Source organism: Protopterus annectens, chromosome 1.part1 (assembly GCF_019279795.1).
Source record: "Protopterus annectens isolate FY-2018-M chromosome 1.part1, PAN1.0, whole genome shotgun sequence".
Taxonomy (NCBI): Eukaryota; Metazoa; Chordata; order Ceratodontiformes; family Protopteridae; genus Protopterus; species Protopterus annectens.
The window spans coordinates 175,095,989-175,111,966 of record NC_056726.1 but is presented as its reverse complement, the minus strand read 5'-3'; the positions used below and the strand labels follow the sequence as shown (position 1 = coordinate 175,111,966).

Sequence of the window (15,978 nt, the reverse complement as noted above, 5' to 3'; positions counted from 1 at the left end):
TGATTGGATGGTTTTGAAAAGGCTAAGCTATGGGCACACCTGCCTACCTAATGCTGGCATTGCTTAAAGGGGCATACCACTGGGCAGATTGAGTTAGCCGGCCTGCACACTGCTTATACCATGTAGGCTGTCCTGTGCAATGCTTAGTATTGCTTAATATCTAATTAGCATTACATTTTCCTTTTGACATTGATTTATTATTTGTTACATGTTATATCTGTGTCTGGTATCTGTGATTCATGTGTACGTACACTGTATGGGGTCCTGGGGATTGCAACACTTTATTATACTAACGCCTCACATCTGGCCTTACTGCAGTACTCCAGTTCACATATTTATGTTATGTATCTAAAATCATTGGTGTAAACAAAGTCACACATGAAGTCTATTGTTATTACCAGGGAATCATTCGTCCCATGCAGGATTACCCAAAAAAATGGGCTACATTCTTTGCTGTAATGCCATGTCTATTAAGATAAGCATGACTGTGTTTATATGTGCATGGACTACAGCATGTGGAAAGCCTACGATACTTGGATTAGGACAATGTACAAGATGAATCCCGAGGGGAGGAGAGGTGGAGGGTGGGCAAAGTGTGGTACTGTAGTAGCTATGGGCCGGTAACCAGAGAAGGGATGGTGGCTGCGTGTGTGCAGTGTGGGGGGGGGGGGATTGGAACTGTGTGTAATGAAATTATGGATCAAGGAGAGGCTGGGTTGGATGAGCCTGTACTGGTCGGTCCACCTAATGGGTGGGGGAGAGGGGAATGAAATATATGAAAATAACAGATAAATGATAATATAGTTAAATCATTATTTATATAGATTAAAAAAATATATTAAACTTTGTAGTGTATTGTAGGGCAGACATGTTTGGCTGTGGGGGAGGGTTGCCAATTACTACAAGATGTATATTGTTTGGGGTCTCCCAACCCCATTAACGGTGCATGTGAACATATATGTTTCTGTTAATATACCATTGCTATCTATGGATGTATGCCCATATATACCTATACAGGAATATATATTCGCTTAGATATTTCTAACTATGTCCATATATACCTGCGGAGATATATATCCGCATACATATATGTAACCTGTTGTGTATATGTGGACATACAGGTGTTGTCATATATATGTGTAGATGTCGGCATTTGCATGTATATATGTTCATATATATCTATATCTATGTATATATTTCTGACTATATATATATATATATATATATATATATATATATATATATATATATACATATATATATATATAGATATGTAGTATCTGTTTAGATATGAATATAATTACACACACATACATCTAGACGTTGGTGTACATTCTCTGTACTGTTGCATGACTAGGCTGGATGTTATGTTACTGACAACATCAGATTTGTGTACATCTGACATGACTTAGTGGGAAATCACTTTGTGTATGGTGTGCATGGTCCGCGGCTCGAGCCTTGCAGAGGCTGTTTATTTTGTTGCTGGGCAGAACACATGCCATTGGATACAGACTGATTAAGGTACTTTAAAGCAGTGCATCTTCATTAGACAATAATTTAGTTATCAGTAGGGGAACCTGTATTGCCATGTGTATACCAGGGTTGTGTGTTTCCCGTATACCTGAATTAGACTTTCCTATTCAGTTTTGTGTGTATACTGGGCAACCTTGTGTGCCATGTATGCCTTGCGATACCTACAAATAAAACCATTAGTGTACACAAAGTCACAAGTGAAGTCTATTGTTATTACCAGGGAAACATTCATCCCATACGGGACGACCCAAAAATTGGGTGACTATCTTTGTAGTAATACCATGTCTACCAAGGTAAGTATGGCTGTGTTCATATGTGCATGGACTACAGTGTGTGTCAGACCTAAGATTCTTCAGTCAGGACAATGTATAAAATGAGTCCCGACGGGAGGAGAAGTGGAGGGTGGGCAAAGTCTGGTTGTGTGGTAGATATGGGCCGGTAGCTAGGGAAGGGATGGTGGCTGCATGTGTGCAGCGGGGGGGCAGAACTGTGGGTAATGAATGTATGGGTCGAGGAGCGGCTGGGTTGGATGGGCCTGTACAGGTCGGCACGCCTAGTGGGTGGAGGAGAGGGGAATGAAATATAGAACAATTAAAACATAAAAGAAACATAATTTAAATTCCTATTTAAATAAAGCAATTAAATTAAAATAAACATGGTAGTGTATTGCAGGGTGAACATGTTTGGCTGTGGGGGGTATGCCAATTCGTACAGGACATATACTGTTTGGGGCCTCTCAACCCCATTAACAGTGCATGTGGACACATATGTTTCTATTAATCTACCATTGCTATCTACAGATGTATGGCCATATATACCTATATAGGTATATATATTTGCTTACATATTTATAACGATGTCCGTATATACTCACGGGGATATATATCGGCGTACATATATGTAACTTGCTGTGTATATGTAGACATATAGGTGTTGACATATATATGTGTAGATGTCGGCATTTGCATGTATATATGTTCATATATATTTATATATTTCTGAATATTTATATATAATCTATATATATATATATCTACATATATAGATATGTTGTATCTGTTTAGATATTAATATATTTACACTCACACACACATCTAGTTGTTGGTATACATTCTCTGTACTGTTGCATGACTGGGCTGGATGTTATGTATCTGAAAACATCAGATTTATGTATATCTGGTGCGGCTTAGTGGTCCTGGGTTCGAGCCTTGCAGATGCTGTTTATTTTTGTTGCTGGGTAGAACACAGGCCATTAGATACAGAGTGCTTAGGCACTTTACCGCAGTTATAAGTGGGTGTGCACATATTTACATGGTGGTAAGCACTGCTACCTTCTGGTTACAGTTTCTTATACTCAGCTTCTTCCACATTGCTAAATCTGTGTTGGCAGTGCTTACCCCCATACAAACACACATAAACATGCTTACTAGAGCTTATATATGCTTACTACTGCTTAGTTGTGCTTAGACCTGCTTACTAGTGCCTTATTCATTATGACACTGATACTTCACATGTGCATTTCCTGCAGTACTCTACTTCATAAATATGTATTATTTAGTGGGCTTCGCAACATAAAAACTGTTTTTAACGTATTTTGCCATATAGAACAGACTGTGCTGCAGTGGGACTCGAGCCAGGAATGCCTGCTCATTAGGCGGATGCTCTGCCCACTACACTATTGCTGTGCTGCTTCGTTGGCATATATCTTCCTTGTTATCCTCTTCAGCCTTTTAAGCTGCTTTACTTGTAGTTAAGCAGTGGGCACACCCGCACACCTACAGTTAGCTTTAATCAGATTAAAAAAAATAAATAAATGGGTTTCTTCATTTTATTTTTATGTACTGTTGCTGTTGTACACATGGGGGACAGATGGTGGGGATATGCAGACACCTATGAGCGATCTCGTTCATTTCTTAACACTTTCTGCTGTTCTACATTGCAGGGGGATGTTTATTCTGAGAGCTCTGCTCTCAGACATGCCCCCTGCACTCGTACACACTCAGTGTAAGCCTGGGAGCTCGGGCAGAGCGCCTTCATTAATATGCATGGCGCGCCGCAGTCCTGCTCCTAAATGGGCGCTTCCTTGCAGGACTAAGTTAGCCCTGCATGGAAGATTAGTGAATCCGGGGGTTTGTCTTTACAAAATGATGACAATCAGTCAGATTAAGAACCAAATACATCAGTGAATGGTTAAAAAAGCAATTATAGAAAAAGTTGCTGCATTTGAAATCTTTATTATGGTACTTTTTTATGAAAGGATCAAGGCAAATAAAGTCCCAAACAAGCTGCATTTATTTTTTCATTGTGAAATGGAGTCAATCAGAAGTCTCCACTGTATAACAATCTGACTAATTTTTTTACTCAGCCATTTTCCAGTACATGGAAAGAAAGTCGAATTAAAGGTACTGGCAAATCTATAAAAAACTAAGGTCCAAAGCAGAAAAGCTAAACAAGTTAAACTAACCAAGTTAGTAACTTCTAACATGTTATTTAATCATTATGAGGAGGTGTATAATAGTATTTTGACAAAGTAAAGAAGAACAAATCTGATTTTTCAATTTGTAAATATAAAAAACTTTATTAGCGACAAGACAGATTATGAGACAGTATGTGTGTGTGTGTGTGTGTGTGTGTGTGTGTGTGTGTGTGTGTGTGTGTGTGTGTGTGTGTGTGTTTGTGTGTGTGTGCATGTGTGTGTGTGCGTGTGCATATGCACGCATACACACACACACACACACACACACACACACACACACACACACACACACACATACACATGTCAACAATAATTTTTGCTGCACTTTTTGGGGTCCCTAAAATTCATAAGAATATGAGAAATCAACCATTTGGGCAAATCAGACCAACTAGACATTCATAGGTTGGTACTAGGCTATCGGCCCTAGGGCCTATACAAGCCTAGACATAACAATTCCCTGGCTATTTCTTCCCACAGTATTTACTTCCATGGACGCCTCTCTAGAAGGTCGACTGACGTGATCCCCAGGGTGAATTTCCTGTCTCTCATCCAATCATCAAGGTTCCTTTTGAAGAGGGCCAAAGAGGCACTCTGCTTGACATGTATGGGCAGTCTATTCCAGAGACTGGGGAGTCTCTAGGTCAGGAACTTATCCCTCCAGCATGTTTTGTTCATTGTGATGACAAGGTTTAGATCCCTGAAGCGTGTGTCTCTGAGGGATTGGGATTTCTTTAAGTGTAGCATGTCCAGCAGCTCTGGGCTTGACATGGCCTTGTATGTTAAGCAGAGATCACCTCTGAGTAGATGATATGCGACAGACTATAGGTGGTGTTTTTTTATACAGTCAGCATAGGGCATCTGCTTTAGGCCTGTGATTCTTTTAGTGAGGTATTTCTGTGGCCTTTCCAGTTGTTGAAGATGTCTTGAGAGGTATTGTATTCTATAATGGGTCTAATGAGGGATGAGTACAGTGGGACAATGACCTCCTTTTTTCTGGATGAAAAGCCCTTACTGATGAGGTGTGCCACATAGAAAGATTTCCCGACTGTTGTGGCGATGTGGTTATCGAAGGTGGAACCACTGCCCACCTGTGTCTCTAACTCTGTCATCACACGTGTACTTCCACCTATGTGGTAATTTACGGGTACATGTTTTTTTCCCAAAAGGGATAACTATACATTTCTTGGCATTTAGCTTGAGCCCATGGCTCTGGCACCAAGCATCTGTTTCTGTAAATCCCTTTTGTAGAATATCCACATCATTTGGGGATTCAGTAATGTCTCCCAGTTTGCAGTCATCTGCAAACTTTGTTAGCCAGAGTCCCTTAGTGTTGGCCTGTACTTCAGAGAAGTAGATGCCAAACAAGAGCGGTCCTAAAACTGAACCCTGAGGTAATTCGCTTGTCACTTGTCTGGAGCTCGGCTACTTTTACAGTGTGGGTTCTGTCAGTAAGCCTGTTGGCAACCATTGAGTGACATAGGGATTAATGCCTAGCTTAGTAAGTTTATCTATGATTCCAGAGTGGGGGATGGTGTCAAAGGCCTTGGTGAGGTCCAGATAGGCTGTGTGGATCACCTTACCCTTGTCCACAGCCCTGGACAAGAATAGTGACATCTTTAAAATGAAATTGCATTGCTACAGATGTCAATGGAAACTTTGCCTTGTGACTGTGTAAACAGTGCAGGTTTACCTACATGTCATCCACTGCCAAAATACATTAACAAAATTATTACAGTTAGTGAAAGACACGTATATATTTCTACAAGGGTAAAATATTTTCCATTGTGCCAAATTTGTAATCCCCATTTTGTTGATGAGAAAGTTACTTAAGACAGTATATGTATGAAGAAGGAATGGAAAAACTCAGTTTAAAAAACTTGTGGAAGGCAAAGCCACTCACAGAATGAAAAATTAAAACTAACTTTTAACTGTACAGGGACGTAAAACTGCAAGAATTTCAAATAAATTGCAAGCATTATAAAACTTACAATGTTATGAAACTGCTATTTTGCAAGATTTTGTAATTTCAATAAGTCTCTCCAGAGTTAATATTGCAATCTTAACTGAATTTTTGAATCTGAATATTTCAATATTAATTTTATATAGGAAAAGCTGGTTTCTAAATTAATTACCTGCCATTCCTTTAGAAAGTCAGTCTTGTCATGTCCATAATTAGGCTGATTTAAGCAGTCTCTTTAGAATTCTATTGTATTCAATGTTAGACAGAAAAGCAAACCTATGCTATGACAGTTTTCTCATCTAATCCATGTTTACAAATCAGGACTTGATATCACTTTCACTTCCTTTTTAGGTTCTTATTAGTATGTCAGCCTTTTAAAAATGTTTCAGTCTTTTTGTATTGGATGGTGTAGCTATGAGTTTATGAATGGAGACTTTGGAACTTTGCTGGAGTGTCTAAAGGCAGAGTGGCAAATTAGATTAAATGCCACAAGTTTCCCAGGAGGTAGTGATTCATTTTCTTTAAAACATTTTTGAAATATAAAACTCCTAAGATACATTCAGTTATTTACATATGAAATATATGCCTGTTTGTTTTCCCTTTAATGTATTTTTATCCTTCTTATTTATGCATGTTTTAATAAACTTGAACCAAATCGTTGTTAAACATATGATTTGTGATCTTTTTAAAACTGTTTAGAATGGCTGTAACGCTGATAAAGTCTAGTATGGTAACAGGCCCAAGCATTGAACTATTAAACTTGTAGTCTGTAAACAGGTGCCATCTTTTTTTCTTTTAGTCCAAGTCTTGCTGCCAAATTTGTTTATTTTGACAACAGTCTGAATTTGTATTATATTAAATCTGTATATTCAGTTATAAACTCTAATTAAGTTTCACTTTCACATGGAAAGGTGACAGAAGAACTGCACTCTGAATTTTTAGAGCAAAATCACAATTCACACTGATTTCCATTTTCTGGAATTGTATTTCAGATGTTGAAAAGAATCATTTGCAAGGACAACAATATTTGTTTATTTATTGTGTTGTAAAAGTACAATATATATTTTTATAATTGTATATGTTATATATCATCCTTGAGAGAAAAGGTAAAAATGTGCTTATTTGTTGTGAACTTAATCTAAGGACATTTATATTAGAGATTATGTGAATCTATAACAATAAATTCAAAATCCAAAATATGGGCTATGTATTTATTGTGCTCCTGTAGATAGAACAAACAATATCTTAATCTTCTTTTCATAAGCACATACTGTCCTAGCAGGATGTGTCACTTCTGAGTGGGTACACAACCAATGACTGCAAAGAAATGACATAAATATAATATCAGCAATAGTGTATTTCACCATGTTGCTCTCAGAGACATACACTGTCTACCAAACAAGCCATTCCAATAATAATTTAAGAAAAAAAATACCCATATTGTAGGGAATTTGGAAGTGAGAAGAGTTTTGGTTTGACGGTGCACTAAGTAATTATTTATTTAACATTTTTTTACCCAGAAAATCCAGCTTGAAACTGAAACAATTTTCAGTGGAGGTCTAGGAAGAAACATTCCAGATGCATGTCTTTACAAGGTGAGAAGAAACCAGAACATCCAGAGGAAACCCACACAAATACAGGGAAGACATGCAGACTCCACACAGAAGTCACCCCAGCTGAGAATCAAACTAGAGAACCTCTTTCTGTGAGGTGACAATGCAAACTGCTGCACCACTGTGCCAAGTAATTAATGAAGAAAGACTGAGTGAGGAAAATGAGGGGGGAAAGAACAAGTTTTTAAAAAGGAAAGGGTGGAATAGAATGATTAAAGACAGAGTGGTGATGAGGAACTACAAGGTAAAAATATAGAAAAAGATGTATTAGATGAAGTCCACAAAGTAATAAATAAAGAGGAAGCATACATAGAGAAGGAAGAAGGAAAGTGTGTTTGGGGTATTAGAAAGAGAGAAGAAGAAGGAGATGTGAGCTCAGAGTCAGAAGAAGATGGAATGTTCTAATAGGGAAGGGTGAGGAGGAGAAAAAGGAGGCAGAAAGATGTACTGAAAACAAATGCAAAAAAAGGGAAATGATTAGTATTACATTCCTTTATGTGACTAGCATGAACAGTGATTTTTAGAAGAATGATGATGTTTGAACAGTATAAAAACCTAGACACAGAGATCATTTATTTACTAAATGTAAGATGTATAGATAAAAGGAAAGGGGTGGAATTTGAGATGGAAAAGTAAAGTGGATTATAGGTTTGTAGGTGTACAGTAGGCTAACAACCTCTAGGGCCTTTACAAGCCTTGCTGTGTAACCCAAGTACATTCCATGAGTTTATGTATCTTATATGTTTATATGAGGGGGTGTATGCTTGTTGGGACAAGATTGACTGACTGCCTCCATCCACCAGAGATGTGGGCACCAGACCAGATGTGAATTTTCAATTTCCCATCCACTGATCCAGGTTACCCTTGAATTAGGTTAGGTAGGGACTCTGCTTCACATGTATAGGGATCCTATTACAGAGAATGGGAATTTTCTGAGATACATATGTCTCTCTACCATGTCATATTTGTGTACCAAGCAAAATTTTAGCCCTTAGATATAGCAGTTTTGATCATGTTTATTTTGTGGATATGCAAAAGCCCATCAGAGCAGGATGCAAGGATGTCTTGTATCCTAGGCATAGATCACCTCTAAGTAGTCTGTAGGAGACAAGAGTATAGTGACAGGTCTTTGAGGCTATCTGCATAGGACATTGTGTTTATTTCCTGTATTTTTTTTGTAAGGAGCCTTTGTGAGATATTCCAGTTGCTGCATCCATCTGGGTGCATTATTCTCATTGATGGGTCTGATGAGGGCTGAAAACAGTGCACTATGACTTCCCTGGACCTAAATGCCATGCTCTTAGTTATAAATTGAGTGACAAGGAATAATATCCTTACTACCTTGGATACATGTTGATCGAAGGATAGTTTACTATCTACATATGCTTCTAAATTCCTGACTATCTGGTCTACTCTTAGGGATGTTTTATCGATGATGTAGTTTCATGGGGTGACCATCTTCCTAAAATATACTATTATACATTTCTTGGAATTTTGAGTTTTAAGCCCTGGCTTTGGCACCAGTCATTTGTCTGTGTTAGAATCTCTTGTAAGATGTTAGTGTCTTAGGGAAATTCCATGACTGCTCCTAGTTTGCAATCATCTGTGAACATGGTCAACTAGAGACTTTTGACATTGACTTTGACTTCAGAGAAGTAGTTGCTAAAGAGGAGCAGGTTCAGCAGGTTCAACACCATGTGCTGAGGGGCTCCACTAGTGAATTATCTTTCTGCAGAGATGATCTCACCAAATGTTAACTTCTTGGGTCCTATCTGTGTGCTAGCTGGCTATACAGCAAGCTATAAAGGGGTCTATGTCTGATTCCATAAGTTTTTTTGAATTCTGATACTGTTTGCACTTTGATCATTTTTAAGTGTTTTTCAACTGTTTAACAATTGAGGGCTATGCACTCAAGTGCGATAGCCATTTTTCTGCCTTGAAAATGTTTGTATTGCTGTATCTGCTTTAATTTTCAAAAAAAAAAACAAAACAAAACAAAAAAAACAAAAATCTTCTCTCTCTACTCGTTTCCCACCTTTCTATAACCAGTAGAGTCCGGTTCTCAGATTTTGCTGAATTCTGGGCTGTTTTGTAGTTTCTGTGTTGCCCAGACCTTACTAAGATAGAAGGAAGCTTCTCATACAGAGTGGTGAGCCCTGAGCAGCCTATCTGTCACTGGAGGAGTGGTTTCAGCTCAGAATATGTAGTTTTATTGGCCATTTTGAGCTATTTCTATCCCTTTCATCTTTCTGTTTAAAAACCTGTGTTTGCGAGGTTTTTGCACTTGTATTACCTCAGCAATATCCTGCCTGGGCATCCTGCAGAGTTCTACAGCAGCAGAGAGAGAAAAGAGAGACTTTGATTGGATTAAATACCTCTGTTTTGCTTTTTGTTGCTTATTTTTGCTAACTGCACTATTCCGATAATTTTTAATTAACTTTGCAATTTCTTTGTACTGTTTTTTTTTTTTAATTCTGATACTGTCTGCACTTTAACTGATCATTTTTAAGTGTTTTTCAACTGTTTAACTGTTGAGGGCTACACACTCAAGTGCGATAACCACTTTTCTGCTGGGAAATTGTATTACTGTATCTGCTTTAATTTTCGAAAAAACAAATAAAAAAATCCTGTAACCAGTAAAATCCGGTTTTCAGATTTTGTTGAATTCTGGGCTGTTTTGTAGTTTCTGTGTTGCCCAGACCTTACTAAGATAGAAAGAAGCTTCTCTGTTCATCAATGAGAGTGGTGAGCTTTGAGCAGCCTATCTGTCGCTGGAAGAGTGGTTTCAGCTCAGAATCTGTAGTTTTATTAGCCATTTTGGGCTATTTCTAGCCCTTTCTTCATTCTGTTTAAAAACCTGTGTTTGCATGGTTCTGTGCATCACACAGTCCCGTTAAACTAGGGTTAAACTATTCCCAGTGCCTGAAAGTCTGCTCTTCAAATATTCCCTTAGAACTAGACAGTTTTCTAGTTTTAGCACTCAAAACTGTTTCTTTGTGCTCAGCACTTGTTCAAAACTCATTGCAAGCACTAAATAATCTACAAATTACTGCAGCACTCAACTTTCATCACTTGTCAAGAGGAAAACAGTTTTTAGTACTTAAATTATAACCACCTATCCAGGCATGTCTAAGGGTCAGCTCCCGGTGTTTTCCCCTGTCCAGCTGATGAATCTCAACATTCTTTGGAATTCATAAATTCCAGCACCCTGGATCGGTTTGTCCATACACTCACCAGGGTCAACAATATCCTGGACCTAGTCATTACCAATATAGGTAACTGATACTCCACACCAGAGGTCAACTCCTCGCTGGTCAGATCTGACCACAAGCTAATCACCCTAGACATCTATATCACCCTAGACATCCACCCCCACCCCACATTAAGGAAACCACTGTAAAAAGCTTATCCAAAGCCAACTTCATGCTTCTTAAGACAGAAGTGGCAAACTTCATGACACCATACAGATGGAAAATAGAGGTACAACTGATGAATCCTATGCAAATGCACTGTATAAGCACATACACGAGTGCAGGGATCATGCCATTCCCAACAGAACCAAGACGTTATCCTCCAAAAAAAGGAAGCCAATCTGGTGGTCCCCTGCCATAAACAAACTCTACAACAGAAAGAAGAAGCTGTTGCAAAAAAGAGTAAAATCCCATGATTGCAGGAACTCCCTGGTCAGCCTCAGTAAGAAGCTGAGATTCCTCATAAAATCCTCCAAAGCTAGTTACGAAAATAAAATCATTACTGATTCTAAAGACAACCACAAAGCATTCTACAGCCATGTCAAGAATCTTAATGGCAAAACTCAGCACAATGGCACTAGATATACATAACCAACTGATATTGAAAACATCCTGGCAGATAGGTTCAGTGCAAACTTTACTCCCCCTACCCTCCAAAGGGCCCATCTCTATACCGGTAGAATGCAAAGCCCCTGTAATCATGGATGCACAAGTAAAGACTGCACTCTCCAAAGCCAAGAACGCAGCATCCATGGAACCAGACAACATCTCATGCTACATTCTGCATGAACTACAGAACGAAATGGCACCTCACCTAAGTACCATGTTCAGTCATAGCCTCAGTTCAGGTTTTCTGCCAACTGAATGGCTCACATCAATAGCTATAACACTCCACTAAGGAGGTGCCACCACAGACCCTGGGAACTACTGCCTCATTAGCCTGATGAGCCTGGTCTGCAAGGCCATGGAACATATCAACTTGAAGCTTATAAACAAAGACATAGGTAACCTCCAAACTCTAGACCCCACTCAGTTTGGGTTTGTAAAAGGTAGATCATGTCTCCTAAACCCGATTGACTTCTTTGAAGCAGTCACTAGAGCCGTGGATGAGGGTAAGGTGGTGTACACAGCCTATCTTGACCTCGCCAAGGCTTTCAACACCATCCCCCACTCTCCAATTATAGATAAACGCACTAGATTGGGCATAAATCCCTATATCACAAGACACAAGATGGATGGCTAACTGGCTCACTGACAGAACCCACACAGTGAAAGTAGCTGACTCCAAATCCGACTTCAGACCAGTGACAAGTGGAGTACCACAGGGTTCAGTATTGGGTCCTCCCCTGTTTGGTATCTACTTCTCAGAAGTCCTGGCTAATACAGCAGGTCTTTGGCTAATGAGGTTCCCAGACAACTGCAAACTAGGAGCCATAATAGAATCGCCTAATGATGTGGAAATTCTACAAAGGGGCCTCACTGAGACTCACTGAGACTGATGCTTGGTGTCAAACTCATGGCCTCAAGCTCAATGCCAAGAAGTGCATTGTCATCCCCTTTGGGAAAAACACTGTACCCATGAACTACCACATAGATAGTAGCATAATAAATACCAAAAGTGTATAAGAGACCTTGGGACACAGGTGGACACTAGCCTTTCCTTTGATAATCACATCACCACAGTAGTCAGTAAATCCTTCTACATGGCACTCCTCATCACAAAGGGGTTCTTATCCAGAAAAAAAAAGAGGTCATTGTTCCACTCTACTCATCCTTCATCAGACCCATTATAGAGTACAATGCCCCATTTGGCATGTACCTCGCAAGACACCTACAATAACTATAAAAGCCACAGAAATACCTCACTAAGAGGATTATCAGCCTCAAACAGATGCCATATGCAGACCGTCTCAAAAAACTCCAGCTCTCCTCCATCGCATATCGCCTATTCAAAGGCAACATCTGCCTAACATACAAAGCCATGTCAAACCCAGATCTGTTGGACATACTACACTCAAAGAAATCCCAGTCTCTCCGAGCCACATGCTCCAGGGACCTAAACCTTGTCACTACAATAAACATAATGTGCTGGAGGGATTGATTCCTGTTCCAGGGACTTCCCATGCTCTGGAACAGACTACCCATTCATATCAAACAAAGTTCCTCATTAGCCCTCTTTAAGAAAAATCTTGAAAATTGGATGGGAAATAGAAAATTCACACTGGGGATCACTTCTGTGGCTCTGCTCGACAGGGGCACATGAAAATAATTTTCTTGGGTGGAAAAAGCCAGGGAACTTTTTTGTCTAGGCTAATATAGGCCCTAGGGCTGATAGCCTACTACCTACCTATGAATCTATGAACTTATTAACAATGGCCAAGTGGGTGCCCTTGAGGGAGTGATACATGTTCAGGTATTGCAGTATTGCTAAAAAAATAAAATATTAAAATATTGGATGGTGGTGGTGGTAGTGGTAGCAGGGAGAGTTTTAATGTGTGATAAAAGTAAGGGGCAGAAGGTGTTTAGAATAGTAGCAGTGTATGAGAATACAAATATAAATGAAAGAAAAATATTTGAGAAAATTCAAAATTATGTAATACTAAATATGTCTATTATGGTGGTGGGAGGCTTTAATTGTAATTTAAGAAAAGAGGAAGGCAAAATAGCACAAGATGTGAAAATGCTGAGAGAAGTTTTAAATAATGTTATGTGAAGAACAAATAAAGGGAGAAAATATACCTAGCAGAAGAGGTTACTTAAACAGAGATTTTACAGATGTCATGAAAGAAATAAAAAATATAATTGGAGAAGCAAAGTTTTCAAATAATTGGGCTGTATGGGAAATAATAGGATAGACTGAGAATGTAATAAAAGAAGGAAAATTGTTAAAAAGACTGAAAGGAAAAAATGCAGAAATTGAATGTCTTAAAAAGAAAGAGGGCAGCTATGGGAAGATTGTATGGCAAAAAAGCTGTTTTATGGCAGTTTGACAAAGTGGTGGATGGTGTATAAAAAAACTTAAAATATACTTAAACTTGAGAGGAAGAGAAGTAGGAGAAGGAAAAAAATGAGATAATAAGCAAAAAGAAATTTGTGAAAGAATAGTATAGAAAGGAAAAGGGGAAGTCAAAGAAGAAGTAGAAACATATATGAATATAATAGAAAAATGGAAAACATGATATTTAGACAAAAAGTATTATTTGAAAGGAAGAAAAGAAGTTAATTCTTCTTAGGTAACAAACTGATGTATAATGAGAGAAAAAATAAATATAATGAAGAATGAAAAAGGACAGTTAAAATATAAACATGAGGAAATTATGGATATGTTGGAAAGGTATGTGCAGAATATTCATGAGAAAAAGAATGTGACAGGGCAGGTATGGAAAGTAAAAAAATAAATAAAAAGGAGATAGTGGAAGAAATGGAAAAAAAGAATTGAGAGGAAATAGAGTATGCTATAAAGGCAGGCAAAGAAGAATCGGCACCATGTCTGCATGGATTTGGGTAGTTTTATAAAGAAATATCAGATAATGAAAATAATGCTTTTCAGGAAATATTGAATGAATGGATGGAGGAAGATATAAAAGAAGAGATTTGTAAGGGATTATAAAACGTTCATGGAAAACGGGGGAAAGGAACTAATAAAAAAACCTGGAGACCAATTATATTGGGAAATATTCACTATAAAATATTTATGAGCATTATTCTGAAAAGAATGATGGATGTCATGATAAATGAACTGCATGAAGGGGTGCACAGAGTTATAGGGAAAACTAAAGGAAATGCTAATGATAGTTAAAGAAGTGGTTGACTGCATAGTTAAGGGGCAGGAGAAGGAAAAGTAAATGTACTTGATGTGGCATTTGATAGTACTGATCGTGGGGGAATGTTCAGCGTTTTAAAATAATATGAGGTACAAAAAACAATATAAGGATAGTGAGCGCAATTTATAAAAATTCTTGTGTATTAGTGATAGTGGATGGATGGGTAGAAAAAAGATAAGACAAGGAAGAAAGGTAAAGCAGGGCTGGCCATTGAGGACATGGCTGTTTGTGATGGTAATGAATGCAGTTATACAAAATTTGTAGCTGAAGGATCAAAGATGGTAGATAGGAAGTTAAGGAACGGATGAAGTTATCATTAATGTTAACCCTTGCAGATGCTTTGTTTTTTAGTAGCCAAGAATAAACATTGCATGAATAAGATAATTTATGGAATATAACAAATGTTGGGCACAGTAGGATTACAGTTAAATAAATCAAAAAGTAAGGGATTTGGAGATGTGGTAAGAATGGCAGGACTTTATTTTACCAAAAGTGAAATTGATGTTCTAGGGGTTAAGTGTAGAAGGGAGCAAGTAGTTATAGAACAAGGGAGAGAAGTTCAAAAAAATATGAAAGTTGACAGATTGGCAGAGGGTGTTTCAGTTGTCTGTAGGAAAAAGTATGTGTGTGTGTGTGCGTGTGTGTGTGTGTGTGTGTGTGTGTGTGTGTGTGTGTGTGTGTGTGTGTGTGTGTGTGTGTGTGTGTGTGTATGTGTGTGTGATGTTGATATATATATATATATATATATATATATATATATATATATATAATATTTATATATATATTATATAATATATAATATTTATATATATTATATTATATATATATATATATATATATATATATATATATATATATATATATATATATATATATATATGGGTCTACCTGACAACACCGAATGCTCAAATGTTCGACAACGAGATCACCGACACCACAAAAACGAAAGTGCAAAGACACGACAGTTCACATGCCCGACAAAGCACAATCCCAACAGTTAACAAAACAAAACAAATTCCCCATTCCGAAAAACACACACACAACACAAGCACACCAAAAACCTGATAAACCTACATTTAACCTGACATACACAACTATCTATGCACTAACCTTAACCCAAACCCTAACCCTAAGGTCCATCACTATCGCACACTTATCTTACCCGCACCCTAACCCTAAAGTTCGTCACTATCACACACTTAGCTTACCTGTACCCTAACCCTAAAGTCCGTCACTATCGCACACTTACACAGTCGCGCTCATTTCGCATGACTGTGTTTTCAGCGTCAGGATTTCGACTTGGGTATATCTTCTGTCGGTC

At 38.1% G+C, this 15,978-nt stretch overlaps 1 protein-coding gene across 1 annotated transcript in view; it reads left to right on the top strand.

Moving 5' to 3' along the window:
• LOC122814309 (heat-stable enterotoxin receptor-like) overlaps window positions 1–15,978 on the top strand; it is a 900,709-nt gene that overhangs the window by 365,934 nt on the left and 518,797 nt on the right. The window lies entirely within an intron of this gene.